At 39.8% G+C, this 23590-nt stretch overlaps 1 pseudogene; it reads left to right on the top strand.

The window, feature by feature from the left end:
- Nucleotides 1-12918: 12918 nt before the first annotated feature.
- Nucleotides 12919-21417, top strand: LOC147824209 (glycoprotein-N-acetylgalactosamine 3-beta-galactosyltransferase 1 pseudogene; annotated as a pseudogene).
- The last annotated feature ends 2173 nt before the right edge of the window (nucleotides 21418-23590 follow it).

Raw genomic sequence — 23590 nt, 5'->3', positions numbered from 1 at the left:
ATCATTTCTTCAAGGAAATGCAAATCCCTTGAAACCTAAGAAGAAACCTAAGGTCTTACCTGATTTACTGTAGGTACTCAACTTAGATCTGATTTCTGGGAAGCCAAGACCACTCTAGGAACAGAGAAAGCATGTGTATTTGGAACACTTGGAAACGTACAAAGGAGACTCTTTCACCATCAAAATCTCTCTCCTAGCTGGTCACTAGTGCAGATCTATTTCTTGTGATTAAAGCTGTGCTTTCCAAGACTCTGATCTCCAGCTACAGGTGCCTTTGGAGGTGGGAATGAGAGATGCAGGATGTTGTGTCAAGGAAGCACCTAGGCACGGCAGTGTGCTGCCTGGCTCCATCTGCACAGTCATTTCCTGATTGTCACCTGGAAACATTCAGTCCTCTGAGGCCAAAAGTCTCCCCTGTCAAATGGTGGTCATAATAATGGATTCTTCCTAAACATTATTAAGACTTTGTGATTCATTTTAGTATCTGGTATATTGAATCTTTCCATATTTTTTCTTTCAGTTTTTCTAGTTGTTTACCTAAATTTATTATTCTACATGAACTTAACATGTTATTGAGGTGATGATCCATTTAAAAGTTAACTTATGATTCGTTGCTGAATAAATGAATAAGCAAGATATGGAGGATATATAATAGTTTATTATTATTATTAATTATTCAGCCTGACAGAGGACAGAATTATGATACACGCATTAGCATGGATAAATATTGAACTCATTAGGCAAAGTGGAATAAGTCACAAAAAGATAAAACAGCACTGTATGATTCAACTTATACAACTTGAGTGGTCTAAAGACAAAGCAGAATGGTGGTTGCCAGGAAGTAGGAAGAGTGGAAAACAGGGAGCTATTGTTTAATGGATGCAGAGTTTCAGCTTTAAGGATGAGGAAAGAGTTCTGGAGATGGATGGTAGCGATGGCGGCACAACATTGTAGTACCGGCTCCATTGATGTGTTCTTCAGCAAAGTTTTCCTTATATTCCTTCTTCCCTCCCTCTCTCCTTCCTTTCTTCTTCTTTGTGTGAGGCAGGGAGCACAGGGACCAGCCCAGTGGTGGCAACCCTATGGCACATGTGCCGCAGAGGGCACACAGAGTCTTCCGTCCTGATGGAGCCAAATTCGGCCCAGCAGCCTAGCATTGGATAATGGTGCACACAGGGCCTGTGGGCATGCTCAGAAAGGAGTAGTGGTGCCAGGAGCAGTTTCACACTCCATCTCTAAAAGGTTCGCCACCACTGGCCTAGGCCATGTTACCAAGGAACTACAACCCCAGCCCCACTTGTTAAATATTTTTACATGTGAGCGCAAAAGTGTTCCTCTATTCCACTTTGTCTTCAGATTAGTTATCATTTACAAATAAACATTAAGATGCACCATGAGACAAACCATATATTTCAATTAAATAAAATACAAGGTAGTCTAAGAAAGGTGAAATGAATCTGCTTTAGAACCAATTCTATCAATCAAATCTGTATAGACACTTGTCCCTACCATTAAGTAAAACAGTCTAGTTATATAGCTTCTAAAATCTTAACACAGAAAGGCAACTGTTACTGGAGATAATTATGTACCAAACCCTAATTAGAGATATAGTTATAAAATCATAATTGTCCTGATTTCTGATTTACCACTGTCTTTTGGTGAAGGGTCATAATCTCCGAAAGGCCCTCTGCTTTGAATCTTTTTATTTTTCTTTTTTTTAGTACTGGGGATTGAACTCAGGTCTTTGCATTTGCGAGGCAGTCAGCAGAATCACTGAGCTAAATCCCCGGCCCTTGGCCTCCGTTTTTTCTATTCTTTCCGGTACAGGGCCTCAAACTTGGGACCTTGCACTTGCAAGGCAGGTGCCAGAACCACTGAGCTACATCCCGGCCCCTGGCCCTCTGTTTTGATGTGAGCATATGCATTAGGATGTTGAGTAGGGTGGGAATAAATGGTTTGGGGAAGACACAGAAGGAAGATGTAGCCTTCTGGGGAAGGATCCTGGAATATCATGGTCTGGAGCCAGCTGGGCTGCAAATGGGATGGGAGAGCTGAGACTAGGAGGAGAGGACTGAGAAGTAAGCCCACTAGTTGGATGGAGTTTAGGGGTGGAAGAGACATGCTACACCGGGATATCTGACTTTGTGTACTGAGAGGTGGACCGTGTTAACCTTCTCTGATTCCCCTGGGAAACGGTTGATACTGGTTGAGAAATTCTTACAGATATCGATACCTGTTCCAAAAGAGAGAAAATCAATCCGTAGCATTCTTTTTCCAGAATTAGGTAACTTCTGCCAACATGACTCCACCCTGACTACCAAGAGTCACAGCGATTCCCATTTGTGACATAAATTTTTGTGATGAACAGTTCTATAAAACAATTTTTCATTCACACCAATCAACTCTAATAAGCATGACTCTTAATGCATTTTGGATGAAGAGAGGGGCATTGCTGAGTTTATTTATACTTTCTGTGGCAAGATCCCGGAGCGACCTCCATGTTGCTGGCTTCTCACTAGGTAAATTTGCAGCTGTAATGTCACTGCTTTATTTTCTTCCTGGGGTATAGCTGCTTCTAACATTACCGTTGTTATTTTTGTTTACTTATTTCTTAGCTGCAGCCTCTCTCACTCAAAAGCTCTGGTTTTAGACAAGGGTGGCTTTTGTCTACTTTGTTAGCTCTTTATTCTTGATGTTCACAACTGTGGTACACGGCAGGCCCTTAATAAGTATTTATTGAATGAGAAAATGAATAAGATACAGTTTGGCTTCTGTATTTCTTTTGCTTTTTAATTTTACTTCATTTAAATTTGTTTTTTTGTTTTGTTTTGTTTTTTGGTACCGGGGATTGAACTCAGGACTTTGCGGTTGTAAGGCAGGCACCACAACCACTGAGCTAAATCCCCGGCCCCATTTAAATTTGTTTTTAACTGATACATAAAAATAAAATTGTGTGTATGAATGGGGGCCAACATGATGCTTCAAAATCCATAGACAGGGCCGGGGATTTAGCTCAGTGGTTTCGCCACCTGCTGCACAAGCGCAAGGACTCGAGTTTGATCCCTGGTACCAAAAAAAAAAATCCATAGACAATGGGATGGTGGCACAAGGGGATGATGGGTGGACAGAAGTGGTCACAGTATGTTAGGTGCATGCACAAATCTGCCGTAATGAAACCCATTAATCTGTATAACAATAAAGGAGACTGGGACACACACACACACACACACACACACACACACACGATTACTAAATAAGTAGACCTCTGTGCATATTGAAGAAAAGGGAAAAGACAGTAACAAACATTTGGTGTGAGGAATGGGTTTTGACCACAGACACAGAGAACTTAGAGATGAAATATTATTTCTGACATTAAGCACATGATTGCTTAGGTGAAATAAAAATGTTTAATGGGGGGATTATAACCTACCAAGATTGACTCAAAGGATAGCTAAAAAGCAAACAAATAAACAAACAAAAACCAATCAGGTGGAAAAACTACAGAGGAATTTAAAATTAGGAGGAATTAGGAGGAATTAGCAAGATTCTGATATTTTGAAAAACTAATTCCATCAATACTTTCAAATGAGAGATGATTTCTATGCTATTTAATCTCTTCTAACCCATAGAAAATGATGGAAACCTTCTGTCTTGCCTCCAATAGTAAGCCCAGATTAATAGTACAATTAAGAGGACTCTTTACTTAGGAATCAGGTGACCTGCTTCCCAAGCATGCATTTTCTACTTGTAAACTGTCTCAAGCAATTCATCTGATACTCCTAGCCTTGTATCTTCATCTCTATCTAACAGGGGCTTAATAAATATTAGTGTCAGCCCACATCATTTCCCCAGCCTTTCTTGGATCCTCAGGGTCAGGTCTGCTGCGTGTTCTTCTCCCTTACTTGCAGGTTCCAGCCAGGGCCAGCTGCGGAATCAGTTCTGACTGAGAATAGCCCGAGTCCTCTTATCCCCATCACTCCAAGGCAGGCTCAGTCTTTGTGACTTTCATAGATCGGGATGGAGAAGAGGCTAGGATGACACTAAGTGCCACTACTTCCTAACAGCCCAGGTGATGCCCACCTGTTGGCTTGACTCTAAAATAGCATGCTACCTGTCCAGCTGCCAGCTCTCTATACCTCGTCTGCTGCTCACGGCAGTGTGAATCATTTGCATAGGTTATGTGGCAACTCCTGAGTCCCTTGTGCATCACTTCTTGACCTTCTGAGTTTCAGGATGCAACCAGACTGTGCAAATACCTGTTCATTTGTCTCCAAAAGCAGTCTGGCCTGTGACTCTGCTCCCAAGCAGGAGCAATGGGCTGAATGGATGAACGATGTCCGACCACCTTCTGTAGGGCTCTGAGGATTGTTATAAAAGAACACATATAAAATGTGTTTGTGAACGTTCACTAAAGGCATAAATCATAATTTCTCTTGCTAATCATAGCCTAGTTGTAAATAAGATTTTCTTTGCATTTCGGATCTAATTTGAAAGTCAGTGGATTTTTACAAATGTAAGTGTTCTCTAGTTTTACAACCAAGCTCAATGATAACTGAGCAATTAAAACATTCAGTGGCATTTCCATTATAGGGAAGGTTGCCATTAGACTCTGCTCACTGGCAAACCCCTGTCTACCCTGCAGTCTCGGTGACGCACGGACACTAAATGCTCCATCACCTGGCTGGAAGATAAAAACAGTTTCACATGGCCTCTGAGAACTCTGAATGCTGTTTTTCCATGAAGCAGGTGAGAGTAGGAAAGAGGAGACCAGGAGGGAGAATTAAGAGCAAAAGTCAGGTTCACTTAAAATGAAACAAGGAGCTGGCTGACAGTGTGTGCTAAAGGCGCTTGCTCACTTTTACCTTCAGCTCAACTTTTCAGAAGGAAAAAGAAGATAAGCCTAGGATACACATTGTGAAACTCATAGTGATGATGTGATACTTTAATTTGGACAATATAAGTCAGTACAACCTGTGGCTGACACAAATAAGGAGTTATGCTCCAGTGCACAGAGGTTTTCCCATGAGCCATTTGTTTTTGGTTTTAATAGGCTCCATCTCTCTGTGCAGATTGCCGGTAAATTCTTTTGCTAGTTGAACACTAGAAAACCTGGAGGTTTTCCCCCATGAGAAAGCTATTTCTAACATCAAGATTGTGGCAGAGATCGGGGGATGGGAGCACGGTAATGAGAGGAGGTGTCCGAAAACCTTTGGGAGTGGGAAAGTGACACCAAGGGGCTCCTGCTTAAAGACAAGCTTTTCCTAGGCAGAGTGTTGGCAGCTACTCAGTCTGACAAGCCAGTGTAGTCAGCCGAGTATAAAAGTCCTTGGAAGTTATGTAGTCAGACTCCTTTCTAGAACAAATGAGGGAACTAGAGATCACAGGTGGACTTGCCTAAGATCCCACATGAGCTGTCTAGTGCCTGACCCAAGAACTCTGTCTACCGTTCATTTTGCCAAACCAACTTCACTGAACTTGAGAGTAAACATGGCAGTTGCATTCTGAATATTTTATATTTTTATGGGACCTAAGAGTTATGGATCCTGGGGGTTTATTTCCCACTCAGAATCTCAGGAATGTTCTGTTCTCTTGAAAACCTCCTTACCGGTCTTCCCTACCGAGCTAAGTCTACTCAACTTGTTTTCGAGCCAATCACACAACGTGGTTGTCTGACATTCCACAGGTTTCTTAGCTACTCTGTGTTTCAATTTCCACCACAGAGAAAACGGTAGTGCCAGCCTGTTCAGGTTGTTACAAGGGAAAATTAGTTAATATGTGTAAAGTACTTAGGATGGTATCTACCATACAAGTGTTATACAAATTTTAGCAATTTTTAGAGACATTAATATAAGAAGGGAAAGTGAGGAAGAGTCTGGAATAAACCAGACTAAAGGGAGTGCCAGTGGGGCATTAAGTGGATAAGAAAGTGGGCAGATGAGAGGGAAATCCATATGAAGGGCATGTAGAATTTTTTGGTCCCAAGGAGTGTGTGTGTGTGTGTGTGTGTGTATAAGTGTGTGTGTATGCGTTTCTGCCAACAAACTGCGTCTTCAGTTGTTCAGATATCCAGGTATTGTATTATGATCACAGCAGAGATCTTATATTTTTGATGCTCAAATTTCCAACTCCTGACCTCTCTCATCTCAGTCAAAGCTCTGCATCTCCCATAGTTCACTTGGATACCCAGCTATCCACTCAGCACAGCACACGTTCCCTGTGTGGGTCCACCTCTGTCCAAAAGCCTTATTTATGCCACGGGGAACTCTTCTTCCAGTCCTTCAGGCTGAAGAGCTGTGCTAGTCTTCAAGACCTTTTTTACCTAGAATGCAAACTTGAATGTGTGCTGGTTATGTGATCGTGGAGTAGGCCATTTATATTTCTGATCTTTGTTTCCTTATCTACAAATTGTAGTTAACTTTTACCACCTCATAAGGGTTGTTGGGAAAAACAATACCACTACAGTAGTAATGAGAGCTGATAACAAGTATATTATTAGATTCAGTAATAATATAACACTAATGATAATAGTGGCTAACATTTATTGGACTCAGTATTTTCTCTTTTACTCCCAATAAGCACTCAAGAAAAAGGCTGTATTTTTATCTTTAGGCCACAGAATAAGAAAATGAGGCTTCTAGCTCACTTATCTTACAACAAACGTTTAGAGTGCTTGGCTGTGCCACACCCTTTCTGGAAGCTTGAGTTTAACCAGTGTGTAAAACAGGGTCCTCGCTTTCATGGAACTTGCCTCTTCTTGGGAAAAACCAGGTCAACAAATAAAATAATTGCAGACTGTGCAGAGTCCTGTGAAGTAAACAATGGTCTTGTGAGAGGTTAATGGGTGGGTTGGCTGACTTCGTGTAGAGTAATTTTCAAAAGCATCTTGAGCAAAGGGACAGAAAGGATTCAGCCATGAAGAGGGCTTTGGGGAGAGCGCAGGAAGGAGGCAGGGAGGAGATGTGGGGCTGAAGATACTTAAAGGGCAGGTAGGGTGGGGAGGGAGGAGGGGCCGAGGGAGCTGGAGGAGGAGGTAGGAGAGGTCCCAGTGTGGAGACTTCTGGGCACCTCACGGTTGGAAGGAGTCGGGTTCATTTTCATGTGGTGTGAAGGCTGCATAGAGTGAAAGCTGAGCCGTGAGTGACTGATCTAAGATAAAACTTTACCCTTGTGACTCCAGTATGCTGAAAGCTTACAGGGTGTTAGAAAGAAAGCCAGGACCCAGATGGGTAGCTACTGGGGTGTCCAGGTCAGGAGCTGCTGCGGCTTGGACTAAGGGAGCCAGGGGAGATGGGTAGGAATAAAAGGAGGAGGGACCTCTTTCTGAGGGAGAGTCAAGAAAGTGAGAGAAGAGAGGGCCGGGAAGAGCTTTCTAGCTTAGCGATGGGGTACACTGCAGTGACAACAATGAGCGGGGAGGACTAGAGTTGAAAGAGGTTTGGAGGAAGAGAAATGAGATATGCAAGGTTGAGCAGGCATTCAAATGAAGAGGTCGGCATAGCGATGAGGAGTCCAGTAGGAAAATAGGGCATCGCCTGTGCCCATATACAAGGTGCTTAGAGCTTGGCCTAAAGGAGGAAGTACACACAGAGAAGAGGGCGCTCCTTGGCCCTGAGCCCTGTGAAACCCTCACAGTCATGGGCCAGATGGAGGAGAAGCACCCAGAGAAACTGGTCCCGGGTACTGAGTTAGTGAGGAGTGAAGCTGTGATTGAGGACGTGACATGTGTGGAACCCACAGAGGCTGCTGCACAGACAGCTCTCTCCCGCCACCCGAATTACTGCAGCAGCCTCTGCACCTCAGACGCCTCAGCCTAACGTTCAAGGCCAACTGAGCGACTCTTCCCTAGTTCTCCTACCTACTGCTGCCGCCACAGGTGCTCCTACACTTTCTACAACTGACCTTGCTCTGGATACCCGTGCAGTACTATTGCATGTGACCATAACCACCCCAACATTCTTCAACAAACTCCCAGTGCTTGCTGGCTATCAGGCACCATCTTCCAAGTCTGGGAGGAGACTCCAGAGAACAAAATCCATGATCTCCTTGCTTTTGTGGAGCCAACACCGAGGAAGGGGTTTCTCTCTTCTGGTTTGCCCATAGCCTTCCCCAGGGATCATATTCATTCCACCCTATTAAAAGTTCACCCTTTTTCCCCTTCTCCAATTATTCAAATCTTTCATTTCCATAGACTCCAGCCAGTCTAAAAATAGCAGCGTACCTTCCCACATGTGAGCACTGATCTATGTAAATGTGACCACTGGCCTCTTGCCTCTGCTCCTTCCCCCAGAGAGATGCACCTGCCTGCAGAGGGAGGGCAAGAGTGCTCCAAACAGAGACCAACACGAAACCTTGAAGCAAACCCTGTCCATATGAAAACCCAACAAAGAGGTAAAGCTGCGGAACCAGATACCCGGAAAGGAGACAGGAGTCTGAGCTTTGGAGATGAATTTAGGGGTCAATGAGTGGTAGAGAATACAGGAATGGGGCTGGAGAAGATGGATCAATGGGTAAATGAAGACCAAAACAAGTTTAGGACACCCTATTAGAATGCTAAACCTCCCTAAAGCACTTCTGTTGGCTCTGAGCTCGCCCCCCCAGCTCATTAGCTATTGTCAAAACCAGAAGGCAGTGACAGCCACATTTTTTTCAGGACCTCAAGCTCAAGGTAAGGTGCTTGCAAGGAAGGTCAGTTCATCCCCTGAAAATACAGGCTCTATTAGGGAAACTCCTCTGGGTGTTAACCTAATTAACACTTGAGCCTCCTCAACCATGTAGATTAGGCGAATGCTCATCTACAGGCTACAGAGGTAATTCTCTCATATGCTTACCTGTTGCTACAAAGAGTGCCCATTAGTGCAACAGACCTCATCAAATAGCGAATTGTGACTTAATACACACAGTGAATCTTTTACATTAAAAGAACAGGGAGATGTTGGTGACGTTCCTTATATTCCAGCAGATGGAGCCATTACCTGGACATGCTTCATACCCTTCCTGTCTGATGCCCACCTCTCAAAACCAACAAACAAGCACAAGAAATGATGTAGGGAGGAAAAAGAGAATTTAAAAAAAAATAGAATATGACTGGGTACAGGACTATTCTGCGATTGCACAAATACCTGTCCCACTGACTGGCCCAGGGCACATACTCAACAGGAATGAATATGTGCAAAGTGTTGTTGACCAAACTAGCTTGAGCCGAGTAGCAGGTCCCCTTCCTCATTATGGTCTACTTTTATCTCCTGCCCTTTTGATCGCCTGCATACTCGTGCCCTTTGGACTCCCACCTCCCTTCAAAATGTCATGGAGAAATTTTGTGAAACTCATCTAAAAGGGTGAAATTCAAGGGGAAGTGTTGAGAAAGGCATGTGATAAAAATAGCCCAGTGGAGGTTCCCACCTGTTTCTCAGCCTTGACATACCATGGGCAACGCCTTTTGAAGTGTTTCCCCAGTCATCTGCACCAGAATCAGCTGGGCTGTTTGTCAAAAATTCCAGTTCCCAGGCCACATCCAAAGAATCTGATTCATTGCTCCTGGGCTAGGGGACCCCAAGTGGTCCTGCAAAACCAACCTTGAGAATATTGCCTGCAGAGGAAGGAAATCCACAGTCTACTTTCTGCAGCCCTGAAATCTAAAGACTACTGAAGATTCTGAAAAGTGGAAGTTTTCCCTAACACATTTGGGAGCAAAATCTGACCCAGGAAGTGACACAGAATTGTATGATTCTTATTTGTTGCATATGATGCAAACGTTCCTGCCCTTTGCTGCAGAAATATTCATGTGCTTGATTACCAAGTGCTGTCCTTGACCTTCCTGGGCCTATCTTGGGGTGTGTGTGGTATGTATACTAAATTGTCCTTCTGAAACCCAAAGACTTTTTGAATTCAGAAACACACATGGCCTCAAAGGGTTTGTGTGTCACCTATACTACAGGTGAGTAGGGTCACCTATACTACATTCTGTGTCCTATCTGTAGGTAGTAGGTGAAGCTGATATATTTGGGTCTCATGATTTTTTAAAAAGCCTAATAAAATAATATTGAACTCAGAGACTTCATCTTTTTGGACCTCGATTCTTACCTCTGAGTATGAAGAAGCCCTTCTGTCTAAAATTTTGATTTTTCACATCTTCTTGCTCTCTTAAATGTTTACAGTGCTTATACAAACATTAGATCATGGTGCCTCATTTGCATTAACAAATTTAAAAAGGTAAAAATCTTTCTCTGTCTTTTGGGCTTCTAGACAGATCCACGGTGTTTTTCTCTGTGATTGGAAAGGGCATCTGTTCAGGTTCTATAAAGATTATGGTAAATTTTTGTACTCCACAGAACTAATATGAAACTAATAGAGTACAAAATAGCCTTGAATTCTAGAGAGGACTATGGAACACGGTGGAAGGAAGTATCGTTTAAGTTCAGTACAGAGAACTAAAGAGATGTCCAAGACAAGCACGGGAAAAACCTCCATTATTGGTAAACAGCTTAATGAGCCATGGGGGGAAGCTACTTTGAGCACCATCCTAGTGACCCCTAAACCCCCACGATTGGGGGTGTCTCTTTAGCCTTCCACTCAATAATTAACATTTAAACCATCACCTTAAAGCCTTGTCAACTTCAAAATCAAGATACTGAAAACATTTTAAAAATGTAGATGTAACACAAAAATAGAACAATAAAAAAGAGCTCCAAGTTTGCTCTGTCAAAAATAATAGGTCAAAAAGTTTCCTCCCAACGATGAATATGTGGAAGACCCAAACTCCAGTACCTTCGCTTGTGACCTTATTTGGGAACAGGGATTTTACAGAGATAATCAAGTTAAAGCGAGATCATTAAGATGGCATGTAGGGCTGGTGCCCTTAGAAGAAAGAGAAAGGAAGGTACAGACGCCATCAGAGAGAACACCCTGTGAAATGGAATCTGTGAGCCAAGGAGAGGGCCCAGGACAGCTTCTCCCCTCCCAGGCCTCCCAAGAGTCCAACCTCCCAATGCCCTGGTCTTCCACTTCCAGCCACCAGGTCTGGGACACAATGATTCTGTTGGAATCCAGCTGATTTGTGGTCCTCTGTCCTGGCAGTTCTTGTGACACTGTGCACAATGTCTAGTCCAGAGGCAGAGAGAGGCATCTGTGATCTGTGGTGTGTGTGTCTGGGCACTGAATTCACTGCTGGCTTTGTTTCTGCCCCATTCATTTCCATGAACTTCATTTTCTAGAATGACTAACTTCTCTAAGAGCAGGCAATTGGTAAAAAGTGGGGCTGAAATTTGATACAGAGAAATCTCACTGTAAATTCTAACCCCTTCAAATTAAAATTGCCAGCTAGGAGCAGTGGCACATGCCTGTAATTCCAACACTTGGAAGGCTGAGGCAGGAGGATTACTGCAAGCTTGAGGCCAGCCTAGGCTGTAGAGTGATTTCAAGGCCAGCCTGGACTACATGGAGAGACCTTGTCTCAGAAAACAAAAAAATAAAAAATAAATAAAATTAAAATTGCCTCCTTAAAGTTCATGTGCTGTTTAGCTTTCATAAATGCAAATTAGGGTCATCAATCTCTCTAGAAATGGAATTGATGAAAAGTTTTACTTAAAATTTGAACATTTAGAAATTTTAAGCCCAAAGTCTAAAAAACCATCTCTATTTAGTATAAAAGTATGTAAACAATAAATAAAGAGATGACAATGCCTTAATAGACCAATGTGACGTGTAAAATGTGGGTCAGAGAAGTGGAGTAAGAAAAATCTTGAAATCTTAAGTGAAAGAAAAATAACTCCAGACTATGGTTCTCATCAATTCCTTGGTGAGGAGATTGGAAGTTGATTTCAGAATCGCTCTATGTATTAATAGCAGATATTGTTTTCTAGTGCTTGGGAAATACGCTACGACAGAACTAATAATTGCCCTCCAATCCTTATTCTTCCGTATTAAGACACATGATTTCCCAGAAAAATATTTTATTTTGCAGACAAGTGCTAACTACACACGGGGTTCTAGCCAAAGCACTGTGAATGGAGAGGCTGTGTGCTCTTAAAGAGGAGAGAGATGTGTCATACTCTTCCCTCTACTCCATCATTTGGCTGGGAAGCTGGTGTTGTGGGAGGAATTAAACCAGCCATTGTGGACTTTCAGATAGCATCCAATTACTGAGGGTCACACAGCAACAAAAAGAAGACCCTCAAGACTGTGGGGATTGCCGACCTATATTTTGTACTGGAGAAAAATAAAGCATGTGCTTTTAAAGCCATGATTATTTTGTGTTTCATGATTATTGTAGCCAAACTAATATTCTAATACTATATTCTAATAATTAAACAGAATGCTCCATTCTGCCAATCTTCTGAATTAATATGTGCAAAATTCTTTGTATAGAATTATATACCTTCTGCCGATAATAACTGTTGTCCCATTCCTCCCAATAACTAGAGATATTTAAACACTAGGGATACTTCACTTTCTTGGCTCCTGGAATCTTCAGTGGAAAGTCAGTCAGGGAACTGTGGCCTCTCAGGTTGTCTTACAGGCATCTTGAGTTGGTTTAGAGGCCCTGAGTCATTTATTTTCAGTGCAGAGAATTGGAGTTGGGAAAGTGAAAGCACCATGAGGCTGATGTGACATTTATCGGTGATTTTAAACCCAGACAGTCCAAAAAATGACTGGAAATTTCTGCCATGATCTGACCTATAAGAGCACTCTGAAAATTGGGCAGGGTGTTGGATCGGGGGTTTCTTAGACTTCAGTCTGAGATTTCTTGAAATAGTATATTAGCAATTTCTATAAAGGGGTGTGAGTGTGTGTGTGTGTGTGTGTGTGTGTGTGTGTGGTGTTATAACCAGAATTCCCTTTCGGTGCCCTTTTCTAAAATAGGCTTTAGAGAAGACGTAGGAGGAGTGCCCCCTAAGCCACTAAGAAGTCTTACTTGTAAAACTTATGACTTATTGGTGAGCACATCACATCAACACCTTCAAGTTCTATAATCCATTTCAATAAAGATAAGAAAAATAAAAGAACATGTACCCATTCCTTTGGCTGTTTCCACAGGCTGTTGTACCAAGCAAAACTACTAGAAAAGGTATTATAAAATTTAGGGTTTGTTTCAAGGGTCAGGAATAATATGTAAGACACCTGAATTCCTTATCTTCACATTAAATATGCCATAGCAGAACACAAAAAGATGCTAGAGTTTGACGGTAGGATGGGGAATGCAGGGAGACCTCCTAGACATATTAGCTAGTGTTAAGAAGGATGGGCTGGACCTTTGATAAAATTACCCCGGAAAAGGAGTTATTAAAGCTATTTCTTTTGTTTTGTTTGTTTTTGTTTCATAAAGGAAGAAATAACAGAGAAGAAAATTATTGAGTTCATTGAATTAAAAAAGAAAATATCAATTAAGAATAATGGAGGAAGCATAACACTATCCAAAAACCAAAATAAAGTACCAGTAATTGACCCACATGATCATCATAAAGAAGCTTGATAAAAAGTAAGCAAACACAGGAAAGTAAGCCAAAACCAGAAAAACAATACATGAACAAAATGAAAAGTTTGACAAAGAGATTAAAGCCCTAAAAAGGAATCAAAGAGAAATTTTGGGGGCCAGGGATTTAGCTTAGCAGCATGGGTGCCTGCCTGGTAAGAGTGAGGTCCTGAGTTTGATCCCCGGTACAAAATAAATAAATAAATAAATAAATAAATAAATAAATAAATAAATGTTGGAGCTGAAGAACCCAATGACTACTCTGAAAAATTCAATTGAGAACTTGAGCAGCAGACTCCAACAAGCATGAGAAAGAACAAGTGAGCTTAAAGCAAAATAATTTAAAATCATTTGTCAAGGGTGGAGGAAAGAATGGAAAAGCCTGCAGGGCTCATAGGACAGTAAGTATCAAGTACATGCATTTTGAGAATCTCAGGAGCCAAGAAGAAAAAGTGGCAGCAAGTTTATTTAAAGAAGTAATGACTGAAAACTTCCCAAATATAGAGTAAGAAATGATCATCCACATTTATGACCTTCAGAGAACCACTTTTACATATAAAGGGACCTTTGTCAAGATACACTGCAATCAAACTCTCAAAAGTTAAATACAAAAGAAATTTTGAAAGAAGTAAGAAAAAAGCAACTCAACTTCTATGGATCTATCATCACATTTCTCATCAGAAACCTTGCAGGCCAGGAAAGAGTGGGATGATATATTCAAAATACAGTCAGAAAAAATGGTCAGCCAACAGTACTATATCCTGCAAGGCTGTCCTTCACTAATGAAGACATGATGAAGATTATACTGACAAACCATCATCCTGTTAAGAGAAATACAAAGAGGAGTTTTCAAGTTGAAATGAAAGACTAGTAACTAATAAAATACAAACACAAAAGTATAAAACTCACCATAAGCCAAGTATGTCAGTGAATGCTTGTAATGTCAACACTCAGGAGACAGGCAGATCACTGTGAGTTTGAAGCCAGTCTAGGCTATATAGTGAGTTCAAGGCCAGCCTGAACTACGTAGTGAGACCTGTCTCAAATAAATAAATAAATAAATAAATAAATAAATAAATAGAAATAAAACTCACTGTAAAGGTAAGAATATAATCACATTCAAAATAATATTGTAATGGCAGTGTATAAACTAGCTCTGGTACAAAAATTAAAAGACAAAAGTATTAAAAATAACTAGCTATAATAATTATTAATTGATACACAACATATAAAAAGTAAATTATGACAATGACATCAATAACATAAACTCTGAGGGGAGGAGAGGCTGAAGTGTAGTGTTTTGCAATGCAGCCAAATTAAGTTGTTATTATCCTGAAATAGACTATTATAACTATAATTCTTACTGTAACCACAAATATAAAAACCTGCTTCATTTACAAAAGATAAAGAAAAAGGAAGCAAAGAATACTACAAAAAAATCATCACACCACAAAAGAAGAGAGCAACAAAGAAAGAATGGAACAAAGGAACTACAAGAGTCATAAAACAACAAAATGGCAGTAGTAATACCTTACTGACCAATAATAACTTTTAATGTAGATGGATACATTCTTGAACCTAAGGACACAATTTCTGAATGGATAGAAAAATCAAGAGCCAACTATATACTGCCTGTGAGAAACCACTTTACCTTTAAGGTCATGCACAGGCTGGAAATGAGAGAATTGAAGCCGATATTGCATGGAAATAGTTACCAAAAGAGAGCAGAGAGGGCTATAATTGAATAAGACAAAATAGATTTTAAGTTTAAAACTGTCACAAGAGGCAAAAAATCACTATATAATGATAAAAGGATCAATTAATCAAAGAACTATAATTATAAACATACATGCCCTCAACATCAGAGCACCTAAATATATAAAGCAAAAATTAACAAAACTAAAGGGAGAAATAGATGGCAATACAATATTAGTAGGGTACTTCAATAGTTCAGCTTCTACAATGGATAGGTCAGCCAGATAAAAAAATCAATAAGAAACAGCAGACATGTACAGAACATTTCATCTAACAGGACTTGAATGAATACACTCTTTTCACATGCGCATGAAGTATTCTCCAGGATAGATCATACACTAGACCACAAGACTTAACAAATTTAAGAAGATTTATCATATCAAATATCTTTTAAAACCATGATGGTATACAATTAGAATTCAATCACAGAAGTTAAATCTGACAATTAACAAATAGGGGCCAGCGGGCGATCCAGCGTCCGGCCACTGCAGCTGTCGGAGGATGGTCTGATCGGCCGTGGCGGTCCAGCTAGCGCCACGAGCTACTTCTGTGGCCGCCCAGAGGAGCGAAGGTCGCCGGCCCGCGACGCCCCCTCTCCGCTCCCCAAGGGGCGAGGGGGAGCGCAGCTGATGTCAGGTGCTTCATCTGAACCAGACGTGGTGGTGGCACATGCTATAATCTCAGCACTCAGGAGGCTGAGGCAGGAGGAGTACTGTGAATTTGAAGCCAGCCTGGGCTATACAGTGACTTCAAGAAATACACTTTCAGAAAATGGCCTCTAAATCTTGGCTGAATTTTTTAACCTTCCTCTGTGGATCAGCAATAGTTTTTTTTTAATGTTATCAGCTATTTAGCATTTTGTTGGGAGAACAAGGTGACACCCAGCCTAATATTCTTCATAATGATCCTCATGCAGGACATTCAGACTATAATGGACAGAATCATCTAGAAAGACAAACGAACTTCAATGCAGATTCTAGCCAACATAAAAATGAGAATACAGACATCACTGAAAACCTGTACCTGAAAGTTAAAATTCTTTGTTGGGTTATGACAGGCCCTCAAAATCTAGAGAAAAAGGCCAAACATATCAAAGCTACATGGGCCCTGTGTTGTGATAAAATGTTATTTATGAGTTCAGAAAAAAATAAAGATTTTCCTACTGTGGGATTAAAAATCAAAGAAGGTAGAGATCAACTATACTGGAAAACAATTAAAGCTTTTCAGTATGTTCATGACCATTATTTAGAAGATTCAGATTGTTTTATGAAAGCAGATGGCCATACATATGTCATACTAGACAATTTGAGATGGCTTCTTTCAAAATATAGCCCCGAAGAACCCATTTATTTGGGGAGAAGATTTAAGCCCTATGTAAAGCAGGGTTACATGAGTGGAGGAGCAGGATATGTACTAAGCAAAGAAGCCTTGAAGAGATTTATTGATGTGTTCAAAACAGAAAAATGTACACATAGTTCTTCCATTGAAGACCTAGCACTGGGAAAATGCATGAAAGTTATGAATGTAGAAGCTGGAGATTCCAGATATACCACAGGAAAAGAAACTTTTCATCCCTTTGTACCAGAAGACCACTTAATCAAAGGTTATCTACTCAGAACCTTTTGGTACTGGAATTATAACTATTATCCTCCTATAGAGGGTCCTGGTTGCTGTTCTGATCTTGGAGTTTCTTTTCACTATGTTGATTCTACAACCATGTATGGATTAGAATACCTCGCTTATCATCTTTGAGCATATGGTTATTTGTATAGGTATCAACCTGCCTTACCTGAGAATGTACTAAAAGAAGTAAGTCAAATAAACAAAAATGAAGATCCAAAAGTAAAATTAGGAAACCCTTGAAAGGGATGCAAGTGAGCCAAGGTAAAAAGTCTGACATTGCACTGAAGAAAGACTTCTGGATTTCTGACACAGAACCTTGAAATCCCAGTGGCTTATAGAAATCTTTCAAATGAATGACTGCAAACTGAAGCTTTAAATAAGCTGTTAAATGTTTTTTGATACAGTAATATATAAATCTATATAAGTACTTGTGTTTTTTAAAGTGCTGGCAGGTAGAAGAACTAGAAAAGAGATTTTGTCACCTATTCTTGACCATGTGTATTATTGTCACTGAGAAACTAAAACAGTTAACTTTGCTAAAACTGCAGTGTACCACACTAGTTACACACAATGCTAAACAGATCTGCCTTAAAATTTTGAAGGAAGTACTGTTACTCAGTATTGTTTATGAATTTATTTGCAGTATGATATAAATGAACCACTCCTTTGCACACAGTTGTCTAATGAAAAGTTTGCCGTGATTATTTATAATTAGCAGTATTTCTTAAAGAAGGTAGAATAAGAATGGCACTTACCATAAAGTGCATTAATAAAACTACATTTTAAAATTATAAAAAAAGAAAGAAAATTAACAAATATATAGAACTTAACATACTCCTGAGTAACAAATGAATCAAAGCAGAAATAAAAATAACTTGAGACAAATGAAAATGGAAGCACAACCCAGAAATTTATAACACGTAGCAAGTAATTATAAGAGGGAAGTTTATAGCAATAAATGCCTACATAAAGCAAATAGGAAGCTCTCAAGTGAACGGTATAACTTTATACCTCAAAGATCTAGAAAAAGAACAAACTAAGCCCAAAGTCAGCAGAAGGAAGGAAATAATAAAGATTAGAGCAGAAATAAATGAAATAAAGGCTGGAAAACAATAGAGAATTTCAGTGAGATCAAGGATTCATTTTCTGTAAAGATAAACAAAATTGACATTTAGCTAAATTAAAAAAAAGAAAGAACACTTAAATAAAATTGTAGTGAAAATGAAAGAGAAGGAACTACAGCTGGTATCATAGAGATACAAAGGCTCATAAGGAACTACTATAAACAATTATATACCAACAGATTGAGTAATATAGACAGACAAGTAGGCCAATGGAAGTAGTAGAAAGCCTATGAATAAATTCCCACAATTATGGTAAAATAAATTTTTGACAAAAGTGCCCAGAATGTACAATGAGAAAAGTACTGTTTCCTCAATAAAAGGAGCTAAGAAAATGATATCCCCTTCCAAAAAAAAAAAATGGATCTTAATTTCACATCATATACAAAAACCAACTCAAGAGATGGAGGGAAAGGGGAAAGAAAGGAAGAGAAGATGAAATAAAAAGAATTAAGATATATTACGTTCATGTGCCAACTCCCCACAATGAATGTAATCATTACGTACTGCAAGCATGTACTAATAAAAATAAAATAGATAAATAAGTTAAAAACCTAGGAGAAAATAGATTAAAGATTTAAACTGTAAAACTACTAGAAGAAAACACAGGGAAAAGCTTCTTGACACTTCCCTGGACAGTGATTGTTTGCATTTGATCCCAGAACCACATATAACAAAAGTAAAGATAGACAAATGGGATTGCATCAAACTAAATAGCTTTACACAGCAAAGGAAACAAGAGAGAGAGGAGACCATCTACAGGATGGGAAAGAAAATTTCCTAACCAGATATCTAATAAGGGGCTAATGCCTAAATTCACAGAGAACTCAGACAACCGACTAGCAAGAAGGCCAGGCATGATGGTATGTGACTGTAATCTCAGCACTCAGAAAACTGAGGCAGAAGGATTACAAGTTGGAGGCTAGCATAGGCTACATAGAAAGCTCAAGGCCAGCCTGGACCACAGAGCAGGACCCTGTCTCAAAAACAAAAAGAAAAACAACCACAAGAAAACCTGTCTTTCACCTCAAAAGTAAGACAAAACCCAATTAAAACATGTTTAAAGGGCCCCTATAGCTATTTCTCAAAAGAATATCTATGCAATAGGTATATGAAAAAAAGTTCAACCCTCCTAATCATTAGGAAATGAAAAACAAACCCTTAGTGAGAAATCACCTTGTACTTATTAATGACTACTACCAAAAAGACGAAAGATTGCAAATGTTGGTCAGGATGTGGAGAAAAGGAAATTCTTGATGAGACTGTAATTTGGTCTAGCCATTATGGAGGTTCCCCCAAAATTTGAAAGTAGCACCATCACATGACCCAGCAATCCCACATCTGGGCACATATGCCAAGGAAATGAAGTCAGCATCTACATGCCCATAGTCCTTGCAACACTGTTCACAGTAGCCAAAATATGAAGTCAGCTCACATGTCTATGGACAGATGAGTAAATAAAACGTGATTCATATTCTCATTCTCCGCCCCCCCTTCCTCCCTCCTTCCCTTTCTCTCTGGAATATTATGCAGCTTCAGGAAGGAATGAAACTCTATCACTTGTAACAACACAGAGGCTGTATTGCTAAGTGAAATAATCCAGGTACAGAAAGACAAATCCTGCATGATTCCATTTATATGTAGAATTTTAAAAAGTCAAATTCAAAAGCAAATGGTAGAAGGATGGTTGCCAGGGGGTGAAGGAAGTGGGGGCTAGTTGTCAAAGGGTACAGAGTCTTGGGATGAATAAATTATGAAGACCTAGCTTACAGCATAGTATTTCTAGCTAGCCATATTATATTGCCTGTGAAATTTGCTAAGACAATAAATATTCTATGTTCTCACTACACACATGGATAGCTGTGTAAGAAGATGGATATACTAACTTGTTTGTGATCAGTGTTTAGTATACAATGATATATACCTATATCAAAACATCACATTTTGATTAAAAATACACCTCTTTGCCAATTTAACTCAGTAAAGCAATGGAAAAATAACATTGAGAGGAAATTTATTATAAGGAGAGATTTAAGTATAAATACCATAATTTTGTCTAATACAAGAAATCTGTTTATCAAATTAATAAAGTACAAGGCCCTATGGCTATATATTAAAATAACATTGTCATGTAATATCTCTAAGTACCAGGCAGATATTAGGTACTAAGAAAATTAACCAAATTTATTATTCATGCCTTTGACAATAAATTTCAAGGCAGATGACAGTGACCTAGTTTGAAGAAAGCTGCAGCAATATCAGCTATAAAATTGTTTAGACTACAGTATTATTTTCATCACTCTTACTATATCAGTCCAAAGAAATCCCTGCTACCCTGCAGTTGCACTGAGTTATACTGTAAGTCTGAATGTATGAGTTGACAAATTTTCTCTAAAAGAAAAACAAGTTATGCATGAAGAAGGCTGTTTCACCAGAAAGTAGCTATAAGAAACCACTCTAAGAAATGGAAAAAATGGAAATAAAGTCTTTGTAAATAGGGAAGGGTGGAGGGCGTGAAGGGAGGGCTAGGAATGGGGAAAAAATAAGAACCAAGATGCATTATATAAAGGTACAATTCCCAATGAGAAATGTAATTGTGTTGTATACCTACAATGTACCAATAAAAGAATTTAATACAAAAAAAAAAAAGAAACCACTCTAAGAAACCTCTGCATAATTTTTGAAAATTTAGTTAGCAGTGCATTGCCAGTAGAAAAATAGATATTTTGGCTGGGGATTTAGTTCAGTGGTGCTGCCACCTGCCTTGCAAGTGCAGGGTCCTGAGTTTGATCCCTAGTACCTAAATAAATAAATAAATAAATGAAACTCTGGAATAAGTCTGTGTAAGCAAATCCCACATGTGGTTTTGAGCCAAAACTCCCACTGTTGTACAGGGCAAAAGAAAAGCACCATGATTCTCCCAACCTTCTCCCACTCCAGCCTGCTGAAGTCCTTTGTGTCCCGAAATAGGGCAGTGCTGGTAGAAGCTAAGTCTCTAGAGGGAGCTGAAAATCACAGCATTGCTCTCCACCTCTTACTTGTCAGGCCACGGGTTTCTCACGTCTCAGCCTAACTACTAAGGAAGTGTTCAAGGCCTGAATTATGTGAAATAAGAGGAAAGTAAGAGCCAATGTCTAAGTCATGACTCAGGGAAACTTTGAACGTGCTACAGTCAAAAACTGAGAAGCAAAAATAGGTGGAATGGAGTGGCGACCCAGCTGGGCTTTGATAAAAAGCCAGGTGGCATAAAAGCTTAAAAATACCAGGCACAAATGGGTTAATGAAGAGTGACAGGAGCCAGCTGAGTAAGGGACATGGGGGACATAGAATGAAGCTTACTGTACCACACAAAGGGGGCCCAAAGTGCTTCGGGGTACACATGTGGGCCCTGCCTTGGAAATACACGCAGTAACTTACATGCAGGTAGGTCACAGTGGCCACTAAAAGAGCAGGGCGAGGTTTGTCATAAGCCCTTTTCGCTTGACACTGTTGATCTGTAGTCTATGATTTGTAAATACTGACACTTTGGGCAAGAATAGGCCCCAGGCAGATGTCAGCATCTTTGCTAAGACAGGAGAAGATAGAAAAGAATTTAAAACTTTTGTGAGAACAAGAAGGAGAAATCTATTGTAAGGCCAAATCTGTTCAACTTAATATTCTAATATTTCCTGACTAACATTTTTACTTATTGAATCTCTAAGTGGCTCTGTTGCGTAGGATAGTCTCCACAGAGCCTGAGGGATCTAGTTCTGTCCCAGAGCCTCCCTGAGATCCTGGTCACCAGAATGAGCTTCTCTGGTTTATTTTCTTAAAAAATGATTTGGGCTTGAGGCTCAAGTCTGCTAACATTTATGAAAGTGTGGCATCTTGAAAACAGTAAATCACTATAGAGATGAGATATATTCTTTTTTTTGGTACCGGGGATCAAACTTGGGTCCTTGTGCTTTCAGGGCAGGTGGTGGAACCACTGAGCTAAATCCCCGGCCCAAGATATATTCTTTTATGAAAATGTTATTCTTTGTTCTTAGAATCACGGCTTGGATATCACAGGGACCATTTGGGTTTTCTGTTTTCTTAAAAACAAAGGAAAAGAAAAAGCAATGTCATCAATCATCACTGACTTATGAAGAATTCTGCCTATAGGCCAAATTATTTAAACCCAAGCTAGCAATTCTTTTTCTTTTTCTTTGTTCCTGAAAGGCAAGACTGTGTACAAAGTCACTTAGGGACAGTTTTTTGTCCTTGTCAGTAACTACAAAACCTTGATCTTTGAAAATAATCCTTTACTGCAAAAAGGAATCGTAAAGTTTAGCAACTAGAGAGCATTTGTTTCATCTGTATAGTAAAAAGGAACACTTTTCTTACATTTCCTTGAGCAGAAATCTCTATGCTTCAAGTCAAATATTTAAAAGAAAAAGATATAGTGAAATCACGTATTTAAATTATAGCTGATAGGCAAAGGATTGTCAACTTTATAAAGGAACTTCTCAAGTTATTAAGAAAGAAATCAGACAATTGAAAATACAAGTAGCTAAAGACAGACAATTACTAGAAGTGAATATGCAGATTATTAATAAACAGATGAAGTTAAAAACCAGTAAGATATCCAACAAATGCCTACAGTTAAAAAGATAATAGCATGCGATGCTAATAAGAATGTGGGATGTAAGTACGCTCTTATACAATATTTATTAGGGAAGAGTCCAAATTGCTACAGTCTTTTTGGAAAGAATTGGTTGACTACAGTAATTGTAACTATTAATGCCAGAAAGGATGATTGGCTTTCATCTTCATTAGCTTACTCACGAGGCAAATATTTATTGCATGCCTACCTTGAACCGGAAATGCAGAAGGTTCAAATAAATCTTGGCTTCTGTGGAATTCATAGCTTACTGGGGAAGAGATGGACAATAGGCGTTAACAAAGAGGTAAGGTGCATAGTACATAAGGAAGTGCTATATACCATGGGAAAAATAGCTGGCTGAGGGAAATCAACAAGGCTGAAGAGGGTGGTGGAAGCAGCAATTTATAGTCGGGAAGCTGTGGACCTCCCTCTGTTCACACCATCTCACAACAGTGTCCAGTTAGGGACAGAGCCTGTAACATGTGAGAGTGAAATTGGACCAAGACTTTAAGTTAATGAGGGAATGATTATGTGGATTGCCAAGGACTAGAGTTCCAGGCATAGGAAACAGCGAGTATGGAAATAAATACGGCCAGCCCTCCAGATGCATGCAATCTTTACAAGTTGTGCACTCACAAGTGTACACACCATCCACCTGCTTGCATGGCGTCATAGATCCCAGCTTGAGGTCTCCCTCTCTGGTCGCCCCAGGGCTTTGTCCACTCCTCTGCTCCCATCAAGATACTCTCAAAACAGCCCAGAGCCTAAATAATTTGTGCCCCCACCCCAGAAAGTTTCAGCCTGAGAAGGTTTTAGGACCTTCATGTTGTCAGGGAGGAGCATTTATTTATTTTTACACATGATCTTTCTGAAGGCCATTTTTAAAAAAAATGTTATTAGTGAATGTTTGCAGTACTTACTGACTGCACTCACCATGGACAGCTGGTCCATGTACAAAACACACCTTAATTCTCCCTTCATCCCCTTTCCTTCCTCTTC

The sequence above is a fragment of the Heterocephalus glaber genome, unplaced genomic scaffold (genome assembly GCF_053883595.1).
Source record: "Heterocephalus glaber isolate CG9 unplaced genomic scaffold, H.glaber_assembly_v1.0 deba00001550, whole genome shotgun sequence".
Classification (NCBI taxonomy): Eukaryota; Metazoa; Chordata; class Mammalia; order Rodentia; family Bathyergidae; genus Heterocephalus; species Heterocephalus glaber.
The sequence above is the reverse complement of the archived record's forward strand: the minus strand, read 5'-3'. Positions and strand labels throughout refer to the sequence as shown.